This window comes from Nyctereutes procyonoides, unplaced genomic scaffold (genome assembly GCF_905146905.1).
Source record: "Nyctereutes procyonoides isolate TBG_1078 unplaced genomic scaffold, NYPRO_anot_genome, whole genome shotgun sequence".
NCBI lineage: Eukaryota > Metazoa > Chordata > Mammalia > Carnivora > Canidae > Nyctereutes > Nyctereutes procyonoides.
Genome location: NW_026575030.1, coordinates 21,856,479 through 21,870,527, shown reverse-complemented (window position 1 = coordinate 21,870,527; position 14,049 = coordinate 21,856,479). Strand labels below are relative to the sequence as shown.

The following is a 14,049-nucleotide window of genomic DNA, read 5'->3' as shown; positions in this document are numbered from 1 at the left end:
TTTGTTCTTGTTTTTTATTGACACTGATGTTGGTTAGGCAGTCAGAGTTCTGTGTGTGTTTGGGACTTTCACATTCAAGCATTTCCCCCATCTCTAGATCAAACTTTTTGAGTAATTGCTGTGACACAAAAATTTTAAGATCTCAAAAGACTCAAACTCGTGCAATATTTCCTGTGTCCTTTATTCTGTGTCTTATGTGATGCCCAAATGATATGTACATATTAGCTATTCTCCTTTCCTGCTTACTAGTATTGTCCACATATCCAGAGGGAGGATGGGGGCAGACTATGGGAGCTGTAACCCTGAAGCCAGCATCTGGCTTCCATTTCACCCAAGGGTGAGGCGCCCTGACTCATTCTGTCACTGAGGCAGCAGCTGTGGACCTGTGCTGCCAGTCACAGGTGCATTGCCTCACGTGGATTACAAGTGGACAAGTTGCTCTTTCATTTAAAAAAGACAGCAGTGTCAAGACATCTCAGGTTCCATTTGGTGGTTTGCTCAGGATCCTGCCTAATGACCGCACCTGGACCAGGAAGTCGGCCTTCACTAGAAATAAAGAGAAAGCCCAGCAAGAGAGCTGGCACTGTTCTCAGCAGTTCTGGGTTTCTGCTGAGCTGGGGCCAGGGACATCCCCTTCCTGCCCTGCATGTGCCCTGTGAGTGGCCCCTCTCCCCTGGCCCCAAATACACTATTTACCGCAGGTTCATCTGAGTTGCTAGACGATCCCTCTTCTCCAGTACTGATAGAGATTTACCCCAATTCTCTGTAGTTCTTTTGTCTTTTCAGGAAGCATCTTGGAGGGAGGGGAATGAAGAGTGTGAGCTCAGGTGACCCTTTTGAAACGGCCCCCACTCTGCATGCTCAAGGGCTTGAGTAGTGCAGTGTGCCAGGCTCCGTTCTTCCTCCACCAGCACATTGAGAAGCGCTCAGAACTACGGAGCTGATGGGATGGAATGAGCCATCTTGGGGCCTCCCTCCTGTGCTGCCGTCTGTAGCCGCCCTTCGCAAGCCTAAGCTCCGGCCACATCAGTTTGCCAGCCTGGCCTGCTCTGCTACTGAAACTCCTCCAGGGCCCACTAGATGACAGAAGGGAATCCGAGGCCCCAACCATGCATTTAAAATGCAGCTTTCTGGGCCCCACCAGAGGTTCTGCCTCAGATTCAGGGTGAAGCCTAGAAATCTACATTTCTAGCAAGTGCTTCCTCTGATTTTGACGTTTGAGAATAAGCCCAGTGCTTTTCCAGGCCTTTTATCTAAGCAAAAACCCAGGTGGTCTGGACTCCCAGAGCTTTTGGAACACAAACTTGTTCGTCTGAACCAGTCAGACTTGGCGCTGTCAGGAGCTACGAGCGTACTGTTCGGCATAGAAGCATTCTGGAGGCGTTAGGTAGATGGTGTAGCCCCTTCTCAGTCAGGGTGTGTTTACAGAGCCCAGGCTCTGAGCATTACAACCTGTCCTAGTGAGGGAGGTGGGAACAGTCCTCACAGGGCGCCCAGAACATGGATAAGACCACCGGGTGGGGAACGCCATCCCTGGCCTCGTCTAGTATCCAGGCAGTTAGTAAAGCATAAGCCAGTTGGCTTGTGCTGGAGGCACCTAAGAACCCTGGTCTTCCTCCCCTCACTGCGGAGCCACAGGGGTATAGACCTAGAATGGCCAACCGGTCACTGCACACTGCTTAACCCAGACCCGGAGTTTCAGTCCCAATCCAACCGTAATCCTGCTGATGGGAGTCATCCCTAGGAAGGGCTCCCTAATGTGGCCCCTGGAGCTGGGTAAGGTGTCTGGGAAAAGGCATGGAGGGTGAAAGTGGCACCTGGAAGGCGTCTCTAATGTTATTTCCTCTCAACTCCTGTTCACCCATCTCTTCTGAACAAAATGGTTCCTGGGTTCGTTGGGATAAAGCCTGGAAGCGTGACCACAGGGCCCGCCAGGATCTCTGAAGAGGGCAGGTGCCAGGTGCTGTCTCCGTCAAGGTAGGTACGAAGAGGGAACAATAGTGGGGAGGGAGGAGTGGCACACACACACGTGTGTGTGTGTGGTACATGCCAGAGGGTCAACTGGATTTCCCTTGCTTGGGAGGAACGGAGACTTCTGATGGAGCCTAGCCTCAGTTACTGTGCTGGCCCTTCCGAGTGTGCAGGCCTCCCACCCAGCCATAGGTTTGCTGCCCTAGTAGAGTGCCCCCCCTCAAGGTGCGCAGAGCCACGGGGAGACAAAGTGCCTGGGAAATCCAGCAAGCAGGGGAGGAAAGCAGAGAAAACCGCCCACAACACGTGTGAGCTCCAAGAGAGCAAAGGTTCACTCTTGTGTTCTTGCGGTATTTTCTGTACCTGGAACGGGGCCCAGCAAAAGGCCTCTGGTGAGAGTGAGTTGCCACAGGAAGCATCACACTTCAGAGACCAAAATAACAAGACCCACGTTTTGGGAGCACTTCAATAATTTTAGTTTTGAATTTGAAAGTGTGATGCAAAAATTAAAGATGGTATGATAATATTGAGAACTACCTGCGTGGGCTGGAAGATCAAGTGGCAGAAATCCTCAAAATTCAGAACAGAGGCAAGGAAATGGAAATAGTAAGGGAGTAGATGAGTGCCTTAGAGGACAGATGCATGAATAAAAGATGACATTCTGGGAAGAGTGGAAATCATTTTAGGAATAACTGACAATTTCTAGTTTGGAAAAAAAAAAAAAACAACAAACTTGAGTTTGCAGAGTAAAAGAGCCCGCTACATTCTAGGCAGGAGTTAGGGACAAAAGCATAGACTTAGGCATATGTTGTAAAAATTATTGAACTTCAAGGATAAAGATTTACCAAAAAAAAAATGAATCAGACTAGTAGCAGACTGTAGGCCCTGAGAGGCAATGCCTGCCATAACCAATAATCCTGAGCCCGGTCTTACCCCGTCAGGGCTCAGACTCAGATCCACACCAGTGAGCAAGATGCACTGAACTTGTGCCTCTTAAAGGGCCCATCAGGTGGAAGCTGGTGGTGCAGAGGCACAGCAGGGATATTTGGCCAGGAGATATGGGATCTGCCAGCAGTTGGAGTGGTGACTTAGAATCTTAGGAAACTGGGGCACCAGGGTGTCTCAGTGGTTGAGTGTCTGCCTTTGGCTCAGGTGGTGATCCCAGGGTCCTGGGATCAAGTCCTGCATCAGGCTCCTCACAGGGAGACTGCTTCTCCCTCTGCCTGTGTCTCTGCCTCTCTCTGTGTCTCTCATGAATTAAAAAAAAAAAAAATCAGGAAACTGAAATCGGAAGCCCTGTAGAGATCATCTAATCCAATCACCCCATTTTACAGATGAAGAAATTGAGGCCCAATGAGAAATGATGTGCACAACGTTTCAGAAGAGCTCATTACAAGCAGAGTAAGGATAAGAATCCCTGTCTCTTGACTCTAATTTGGTATTTTTGTTATATTCTTTTTACTCCTTTTCAATATAGGTAGGTACCCCTTTATGTCTATATGTAGATTTACATATGTATATTCTTTCACCAGTTAATCAACCAGTATTTATGAAATACAGGAAGTGAAGCAAACTATCACTGTTGTTGTCATTATGGAACTTAAGTTCTAAACTTTCAAAAGGACTTTCATATCATAAGAGACAACAGCCAGTTTTCCTTCCTATCAATCTCAGTTTGACAGGCATGTTCTTCCATTGCTCTCGGGATTCAATAGAAAGTACCCAAACTAAAGTGGCAATTCTATTATTGTCCCCATCCTCCCTCCTTCCCTGAATCCACACACTTTGCCATGTGACACAGCAGTTCCTTGCGTCTGAGATGGAGAATATTTTCAAACTCCACTTAAACTGATGTTAGCCTTGGCCATGTAACGTACTTTAGCCAATGGCATATGGGTGGAGGTGACAGGGTCCTCGTTCTGAACCCAGACTCCTGTGTCTGTTCACCCTGATTTCACCTCTGCCACAACCATAAGAAGAACATACCCTGATTAGCCCACAGGTCTCAGAAGAGTAAGAAAAAAAAGCGAGGAGCCCACACGAACCTTCCACAGGAGAGCCAACTGGTCTATAAGCCTGTGAACAGGATAATAGAGGTTAACTATTGTATGCCATGGAATTCTGTGGTTTGTTACACAACGACAGCTAATGAATACACTTAATGATGTGCTGCAGCTCTCCCACATCCAGCTCTGCTTACCAGGAAGACAAAAATCTTATTCCACCAAGAATCAGCCTTGGTGGTCCTCACCTCTGGCTGCTTTCAGTGATCTCTCCAAAAGAAATGGCTGCTTGAACTGTGGTAGGCACATTGATTGCCAGCTCTGCCCACCAACACGAGCCTTTCACTTAGCCAGGCAGGGAGCAAGCCCTGCCCCAGATTGTAACAGAGGCTAACTGCAGACAGCAAGTCTGACTGCCAGCCCTACTCACCAGCGAGCCCTAAGTGGCCTCAAACAGGCCTCTCAACAGCATGGAGACCAAACCCTGCCCAGTGCACCCACAGAGACCAGGTCAGTGCAGCTGGCTGGGCTGAAGGCAACCATGGCTCAGCCGCTCACAGTAGGGCACATGCAGCCCACACAGGGGACACCCCTGGAGCACCTAGTTCTAGTGACTGGCAGGGATTGTACTATAGGGTGCCACATGACCTCCTCTATCATAGCCCACTACTTTTAAGACCAGGAGATGGGGGATCCCTGGGTGGCGCAGCGGTTTGGTGCCTGCCTTTGGCCCAGGGCGCGATCCTGGAGACCCGGGATCGAGTCCCACATCGGGCTCCCAGTGCATGGAGCCTGCTTCTCCCTCTGCCTGTGTCTCTGCCTCTCTCTCTCTCTGTGACTATCATAAAAAAAAAAAAAAAAAAAAAGACCGGGAAATGTAGTTGGCCTATTTAATACATAGAAACAAACAGAATTAGAAAAATGAAGAGATACAGGAATATGTCCCAAATAAAAGAACAGGACAAAAATCATAGTAAAAGAGCTAAATGAAATAGAGATAAACAACATGACTGGTAAAGTAATGGTCATAAAGATACTCACTGGACTTGAGAAAAGAGTATATGAACTCAGAACCTCAACAAAGAAATAGAACATATTTATTTTTTTATTTTTCATTTTTTTGAAATAGAACATTTTTTTAGAAGAACTTGGTTTTTTTTTTTTGTTTTGTTTTTAATTTATTTATTTAGAGAGAGAGAGAGACTGAGAGGCAGAGACACAGGCAGAGGGAGAAGCAGGCTCCATGCAGGGAGCCTGATGTGGGACTCGATCCTGGGTCTCCAGGATCAGACCCCGGGCTGCAGGTGGCGCTAAACCGCTGCGCCACCGGGGGTGCCCCGAAATAGAACATATTAAAAAAAAAAAACATAACTGAAAAATTCAATAACTGAAATAAAGAATACCCTAAGGGAATCAACAGCAGATTAGAGGACGCAGAAAAATGGGTCAGCAATCTGGAAAACACAGTAAGGAAAGCAACCAAGCTGAACAGCAAATAAAAATAAAAAGTGAGTAATAAAGTGAGACTAGGTTAAGGGAACTCGGTGACACTATCAAGTGTAATAACATTCACATTATAGGGATCCCAGAAGGATAAGAGAAAGACGGGGGCAGAAAATTTATTTGAAAAAATGATAGCTGAAAACTTCTCTAATCTGGGAAAGGCAACAGACATCCAGATTGAAGAAACACAGAGAGCCTCCAACAAAATTTACCCAAGGAGGTCCACCCCAAGACACATAATAATTAAAATGGCAAAAAAAAAAAAAAAAGTGATTTTTTTTTTTTTAAGCCACAAGAGAAAACAGGTACATACAAGGGAAACCCCATAAGGTTATCAGTTGATTTTTTGGCAGAAACTTTTCAGGCCAGAAGAGAGTGGCGTGATATATTTAAAGTACTGAAAAGGGGATCCCTGGGTGGTGCAGCGGTTTGGCGCCTGCCTTTGGCCCAGGGAGCGATCCTGGAGACCCGGGATCAAATCCCACATCGGGCTCCCGGTGCATGGAGCCTGCTTCTCCCTCTGCCTGTGTCTCTGCCTCTCTCTCTCTCTGTGACTATCATAAATAAATAAATAAATAAATAAATAAATAAATAATAAATAAATAAATAAATAAATAAATAAATAAATAAATATAAAAAAAAATAAAGTACTGAAAGAAAACCCAATAGCCAATATTCTATCCAGTAGAGATAAAGATTTTCCCAAACAAAAGCTAAACATGTTCATCACCACTAAGCCAGCCTTAAAAGAAAAATTAAAGATTTTTTAAGTGGAAAGAAAAGACTGTAACTAGAGGAAAATCATGAAAAAAAAATCACAGGTAAAAGCAAACCTATAGTAAAAGATTAATCACTTACTAAAGCCAGTATAGAGGTTAAAACATCAAAGTAGTAAAATCATTTATACCCATAAAAATTAGTCAAGAGATGCACAAAATAAAATGTAAAAGTTGGCATACACAGAACACGGAGGAGGAAGTAGAAGTTTGGTACTTTTAGAATGTGTTAGAACTTAAGTGACCATCACTGCAGACTGCTATATGCATAAGATGCTGTATATGGGGAATCCCTGGGTGGCTCAGCGGTTTGGCGCCTGCCTTCAGCCCAGGGTGTGATCCTGGAGTCCTGGGATCGAATCCCACATCAGGCTCCCTGCATGGAGCCTGCTTCTCCCTCTGCTTGTGTCTGTACCGCCCCCCCCCTTTTTCTTTGATGAATAAATAAATAAAATCTTAAAAAAAAAAAGATGCTGTGTATGAACCCAATGGAAACCACAGATCGAAAACCTGTAATTGGATGCTTAACCAACTGGGCCACCCAGGCACCCTGACTTTTGATCTCAGTTCAAATCTTGATCTTGGGGTTGTGAGCTCACATTTGGATCCACACTGAGCATGGAGCCTACTTAAAGAAACAAACATAACTCCCTGTAGTTGACACATTAAAATAAAGAGAAAGGAATGCAAGCAAAACACTAACATAAGCCATCAAACTACAGGGGAAGAGAGCAAAGATAAAGAAAGGAATAGAGAAGAGCTACAAAAACAACTTGAAGACAATGAACAAAATAGCAATAAATATACACCTATCAATAATTACTTTAAATGTAAAGGGAGGGATCCCTGGGTGGCGCAGCGGTTTGGCGCCTGCCTTTGGCCCGGGGCGCGATCCTGGAGACCCGGGATCGAATCCCATGTCGGGCTCCCGGTGTATGGAGCCTGCTTCTCCCTCTGCCTGTGTCTCTGCCTCTCTCTCTCTCTGTGTGTGACTATCATAAATAAATAAAAAAAATTAAAAAAAAAAACTTTAAAAAAAAAATGTAAAGGGACCAAATGCTCCAATCAAAAGACAAAGGATGACTGAATGGATAAAAAAATAATATGGTATATCTGTATGCTGCCTATAAGAGACTTACTTCAGATCTAAAGACACGTACAGACTGTAAGTGAAGGGGTGAAAATACACATGCAAATGGAAGGTGGGAGGTGAGGGCACAGGGAGTCAGGGTAGTAATACCTGTGTCAGACAAAATAAACTTTAAAACAGATTGTAACAATAGACAAGGGCACTACATAATGATAAAAGGATCAATCCAACAAGAGGACATAACAATTGTGAATATCTTTGCATCCAACCTAGGAGCACCTAAATACATGAAGTAAACATTAATGAACATAAAGGGAGAAATTGACAAAAGTATGATAATAGTAGGGGACTTTAACACCCCGCTTATATCAATGGATACATCATCCGGATAGAAAATTAATAAGGCAAGAATATCCTTGAATAACACATCAGACTAGATGGACCTAACCTACATAGGACATTCCATCCAAAAACATCAGAATACACATTCTTTTCAAGTGCACATGGAACATTATCCAGAATAGATCAGGTTATGCCACAAAACAAGTGTCAATAAATTTAAGTTTTAGGTCATGTCAAGCATCTTCTCCAGCCACAATGACTATGAAACTAGAGATCAATTGCAAGAAAAATCTGGGAAAAACACATATGGAGGGTAAACAACATGCTAATAAACAATGATTGTGTCAAGGAAGAAATCAAAAAGAATGTAAAAAAAAGTCATATAGACAAAACATGGTAGTCCAAAATCTTTGGGACATAGCAAAAGTAGTTCTTTTTTTTTAAGATTTTATTTATTTATTCATAGAGACACCCGGGGGGGGGGGGCAGAGACACAGGCAGAGGGAGAGCCCAACGTGGGACTCAATCCCGGGCCTCCAGGATCACACCAGGCTGCAGGTGGTGCTAAACCACTGTGCTACAGGGGCTGCCTAGCAAAAGAAGTTCTAAGAGGGAAGTTTATAGTGATATAGGCCTACCTCAAGAAACAATTTCAAACGACCTAACCTTATACCTAAAAGAACTAGAAAAATAAGAACAAAGCCCGAGGCTAATAGAAGTAAAAAAATAATAAATATTAGAACATAAATACATAAAATAGAGACCAAAAAAAACAATGAAACGAAGAGCTGGTTATTTGAAAAGATAAACAAAACTCAGTAAACTTTTATTTAGACTCATCACAAAAGAAAAAAAGAGGGTTCAAAATCAGAAATGGAGAAGAAATAATAAATGTGACACCACAGAAATACACAAGATTATAAGAGACTGCTACAAAAAAATAGTATGCCATAAATTGGACCCCCTAAAGAAATGGATGAAATTCCTAGAAACATACCATCTTCCAAAATTGAATCAGGAAGAAATAAAAAAAAAATATATATATAATATATATATATATTACATATATATAATATGTATATAAGTATAAAAATAAAAATTAAAAATATATATATATATTAAAGAAATTGCATTTATTTGCTTGAGAGAGAGAGAGGGAGGGAGCACAAGCAGAGGGAGCAGGAGGAAAAACAGACTCCCCACGAAGAAGGTAGCCCGACTCAGGGCTCAATCCCAGAACCTTGAGATCATGACCTGAGCTGAAGGCAGATGCTTAACTGACTAAGCCACCCAGATGCCCCTAAAGAATTTAAATAAACTTATTACTAATAATGAAATTGAATCCATAATCATAAAAGTTCCAACAAACAAAAGCCCAGGACCAAATGGCTTCACAGGTAAATTCTACCAAACATTTATTTTTTTTTTAAATTTTATTCATTCATTCATTCATTCATAAGAGACACACAGAGACAGAGGCAGAGGGAGAAGCAGGCTTCATGCAGGGAACACGATGTGGGACTCGATCCTGGGACTCCAGGATTACGCCCTGGGCCCAAGGCAGGCGCTAAACTGCTGAGCCACCCAGGGATCCCTCTACCAAACATTTAAAGAAGAGTTAATACCTATTCTTCTCAAAGTATTTCAAAAAACAGAAGAAGGAAAAATTCATTCTGTGAGGTCAGCATTACCCAGACACCAAAGTCAAAGACACTACCAAAAATAACAAAAACAACCCCAAACCAAAAACCAATGAAAATAGATGCAAAATTCTCAACAAAATATCAGCAAAATGAATTCAACACTATTTTAAAAATATCATTCACCATGATCAAGTGCGATTTATTCCAATGCAAGAGTGGTTCAGTATGCATAAATCCATCAACATGAGATATCACATTAACAAGAGGAAGGATAAAAAAAAGTGATCATCTCAGTAGATGCAGAAGAGCACTCGACAAAATACATCCATTCATGATAAAATTCTCAAGAAAATGGGTTTAGTGGGGACATACTTCAACATAACAAAGGCTATATATGAAAAACATATAGCTAACATCATACTCAATGTTGATAAATGGAAAGCTTTTCCTCTAAGACCAGGAACAAGACAAGGATGTCCACCCTCCCCACTCTTACTCAACACTAGTACTGGAAGTCCTAGCTGCAGTGATCAGACAAGAAATAAAAGTCATCCAAAATGGCAAGGAAGAAATAAAACTGTAACTCTCTGCAGATGATGATACTGTATGTAGAAAACCTAAAAACTCCACCAGAAAAAAACTATTAGAATAAAGGAATTCGGTAAGGCTGAAGGATACAAAATTAATATACAGAAAGCTGTTGCATTTCTATACACTAATAATGAAGTAGCGGAAGGAGAAACTAAGAAAACAATCCTATTTACAATTGCACTCCCCAAAATTAAACACCTAGGAATAAATTTAACCAAGGAAGTGAAAGTCCTGTACTTTGAAAGACACTGATGAAAGAAGCTAAAGATGACACAAATAAATGAAAAGATATTACATGTTCATGGTTTGGAAGAATCATTATAATTTTCCTACTACCCAAAGCAACCTACAAATTAATGCAATCCCTGTCAAAATACCAAAGTTTTATCAAAATGCTAAAATTTATGTGAAACCACAAAGGACCCCAAATACCCAAAGCAATCCTGAGAAAGAACAAAGCTAGAGGCATCACATGTTCTACCGTATACAAAAATAAACTCAAAATGGATTAAAAACCTAAATGTGAGGCCAGAAACCATAAAACTGCTAGAAAAAAAACCATAGGTAGTAATCTCTTGGACACTGTCCTTAGCAACCTATTTATGGATGTTTCCTTGGGCAAAGGAAAAAAAACAAAAGCAAATGTGAACTATTGAGCCTACACCAAAATAAAAAGCTTTTGCACCGTAAGGGAAACCATCACAAAATGAAAAGGCAAAAAAAAAAAAAAAAAAAAGAAAAAGAAAAAAAAAAAGGCAACCTACAGAATGTGAGAAGACATCTGCAAATGATACATCTCATAAGGGGTTAATATCCAAAATATATAAAGACCTCAAACAGCTCAAAACCAAGAAAAACAACCAACTGATTAAAAAGTGAGCAGAAGCCTGAAATAAACATTTCTCCAAAGAAGACCTACAGGCGGCCCACAGACACACGAGAAGGTGCTCAACATCACTCATCATCGGGGAAATGCGAGTCAAAAATACAACGAAAAAAAAAACTACAACGAGATGTCACCTCGTTCCTGTCATACTGGGTAGAATCAGAAAAACAAGAAATAACAAGTGTGCTGAGAATGTGGAGAAAAGTGACCCCTACCTACAGTGGTAGGAATATAAACCGGTGTGGCCACTGTGCAAAACAGGGTAGAGTTTCCTCCATGAAAAAAATGCCTTGGGTGGGTGTCTATCTAAGGAAACGTCCTGCATTGTTTACAATAGCCAAGTTACAGACGCCAATCCAGGTACCCACGGACAGATGAATGGATAAAGGCGACGGGATGTGCGCGCACATGTGCACACATGCCCATAGGTATATACAATAGAATATTGCTCGGCCATAAAAAAGAATGGGACGTTGCCGCTAAAACCACACGGAGGGACCTAGAGAGTTTTGTGCTAGGAGAAGTCCGACAAAGACAGGCAAGCACCATGTGACTACCCCTACACGTGAGCTCTGGGATAAGAAGCCAACAGTCACGTCTCCGGGAGGAGGTGCGGTGTGGAGGAAAGAGCATCAAACCAGAGCAGGGGGCCCTGAGCTGGGGTCTCCCTTGTCAGCCCTCACACCCCTCAGGGTGGCTGACCTCAAGGTCATCCTTTGTAAAAACACGGAAATGCCTTCCTTGAGCATCAGGTGGGCCTATTGTGAGGTCCAATGCGGGCGGTGGGGGGGGGGGGGGCTGCTTTTCAATTCAGGGGTTTGCTATTCTAAGCCGACCCACAAAGCTTTAACTGACAGGCCTTCTAGGGTGTTCCTGGAGTCAAACTAAGATGGCGAATCTTAGGTTCAGACTTTTTGGTTATGTTTACATTTACACACTTACATGCATTATTCTGACAAGGGGTCGGTAGCATTTACCAGAATGCTGGAAGGGCCCACAACACAGAGAGGTTAAGTAGCCCCCTATCCTCGAAGGTTGGGGTTTAGGGTTACTTACAGTTTGGATGTGACCTTCTGCAACAAAACTGGAGGCCCTTACAGTGAAGAAGTGACAGAGCAGGACAGGGTCAGAGGGATCCCAAAATCCTGTGTGGAGGGAAAGGGTGAGGGCTTGTTGCATTTAGGTCCCAGCGTCCTGACCATTGAGATACCCAGACAGACCCCATCCTACAGGCCCCATCACATGACAAAAGGAGCAGAACTTGCCAGCACTGAGCTCTTTAGAGAAAGGAACTGGATCTGAAGACCTTCTCACCCAGGGCCCCAGAGCAGCGAGCTCAGCAGGGGGGACCGTGGGAGCCCAGGAGGGTGCCGCAGACAGGGCTCTCCCCGCCTCACTCCGGGCCCTTCCCACCCTCCCCCAAGTGTCTGGGGCCTGATGCTGGGGGCCCTGAGCTGCGGGGGACTGAAGCCGGGGGTGGGGGGGGCAGAAGGAGGCCTCCCCAGCCCCCGGCCACACGGAGGGCCCAGAAGGCCTCACTGCCCCACGCGCCCTGCCCGTGGCGTTTCCAGCACAGCTCAGCACCCACGTCCCGGGCCCCTCGGCGCCTCAGACACGTGGGTCCACCCCTCACCTCCTCCGGGGTTGTAGCTGAGCTCTGTCAGCCTCCTCCCGCCCTCCACTGCCCCTTGCAGCGTCACCAAGCCTGCTGGTGGCTGGAGGCCCAGGCGCCTTTCCAGAAGCTGGCGGGGAGCCTGCACCTGGCAGCCCTCGCAGAGAGGGAGGAGCTACCCAGTTACCAGGTGATCCTCCATGGAGAGAAAGGTCCTTCCCCGCCTCCCTCCTCCCCATCTGTTTGCTGTTACCTGAAATCTATCCCAAGAGTTTCTTGACAATCGACCTCAAGCTTGGATCCTAATTCAACAGATTTTAAAAGCCCATCTCTTCCCCCCAAAGGAGTAGCTTTTCCTTTAGTTTGACAAAGAACTAGTCAAATAAGGTCTTGGTCCTTTTAAGGAGAGCGACAGTCCGACAAATCCTAATTTGGTCAAAATTACATATATATTCATAGAAAAAAAAAAAACGAGACTGAAGCCATACACAAAAAGCTAGAGTGGTTACCCTGCTTGGTATGATGAGAAAGATTCTGTCTTTAGGATACCTCTGTTTCCCATCTTGTCCATGTCTTCCTTTTGCAATTAGAAAAAGTCGTTTAAAATCAATTAAAGTAAGTACCATTTGGAGACCCGTATATTAAGTCGCTATAGATGAATTACAAAGGCAAACAGCCCCCAGCTGTCCTTTCTTTTTTTATTTTTAAGATTTTATTTATTTATTCATGAGAGAGAGAGAGAGAGAGAGAGGCAGAGACACAGGCAGAGGGAGAAGCAGGCTCCACGCAGGGAGCCCGACGTGGGACTCGATCCAGGGTCTCCAGGATCACACCCTGGGCTGAAGGCAGATGCTAAACTGCTGAGCCACCCAGGGATCCCCGAATAAAAGACTTTCAACAAGTAAATGATTTGTCTCCAGGAAACCCACAATTAAACAGAAGAGAAAACCAGTTTCTTCCAAAACCGTATTTTTCTCAATTTAGCCTCAAAGCCACGAGTTGATCCATTTTATATATTTATTTACATTTCGCTTTATTACAGTCAAGGTCAGGGTTTGTTTAAGGTTTTATTTATTTGAGGGAGAGAGAGAGAGGCAGCCTCCCCGCTGAGCAGGGAGCCCGATGCAGCCTGACCACAGGGCCTGGGGATCCCCGGGCCCCGGGGTCATGACCCGAGCCGTCTGAGCCACCCAGGTGCCTCCACTACAATAAAGGCTTTGAGGCATGAATCTGTCGTATTGGTCGCAGGTGAGAGGCCTTATTTACAGGCAGGCCCTTGTCTCGGTGTTCGCCAAAGTGAAGTAAGGGACATCGGTCCAAGGCTGAGGACAGATAAATTTGAAATGAAAAAAAACTTAAAAAAAAAAAAAGAAAAAAAAAACTTTTTTTGGAATGAAAGCCAAATGCCTTGACGTGATGCCAAGAGCAGAAAAACTGATCAGGGAAAGAGATGCTGCAGGAGTGCACAGGCGCCAGGAGGCCGGCGTGGCGGCTGGCGGAGACCCGGCCTAGCCCGTTTGTCATCAGCTCACACCCTGGTCCCTGGGCGAGTGACTGCCCCTCCCTCACACTTGCCTCTCATGAGGTTGGGGGGCAGGATCAGAGAATTGGTCGGGGCCCTTCAGTCTCAGG

General features: G+C 44.3%; 1 long non-coding RNA gene across 1 annotated transcript in view; it reads right to left on the bottom strand.

The window, feature by feature from the left end:
• The window catches only part of LOC129503619 (uncharacterized), a 29,824-nt gene extending 17,301 nt beyond the window's left edge, over positions 1–12,523 (bottom strand). The window contains exons 1-2 of the long non-coding RNA XR_008663218.1: positions 12,439–12,523; positions 11,862–11,950 (exon numbers count right to left, since the gene is read on the bottom strand). This is a non-coding gene — a long non-coding RNA (uncharacterized LOC129503619). The remainder of the gene's footprint in view (positions 1–11,861; positions 11,951–12,438) is intronic.
• Positions 12,524–14,049: the final 1,526 nt, after the last annotated feature.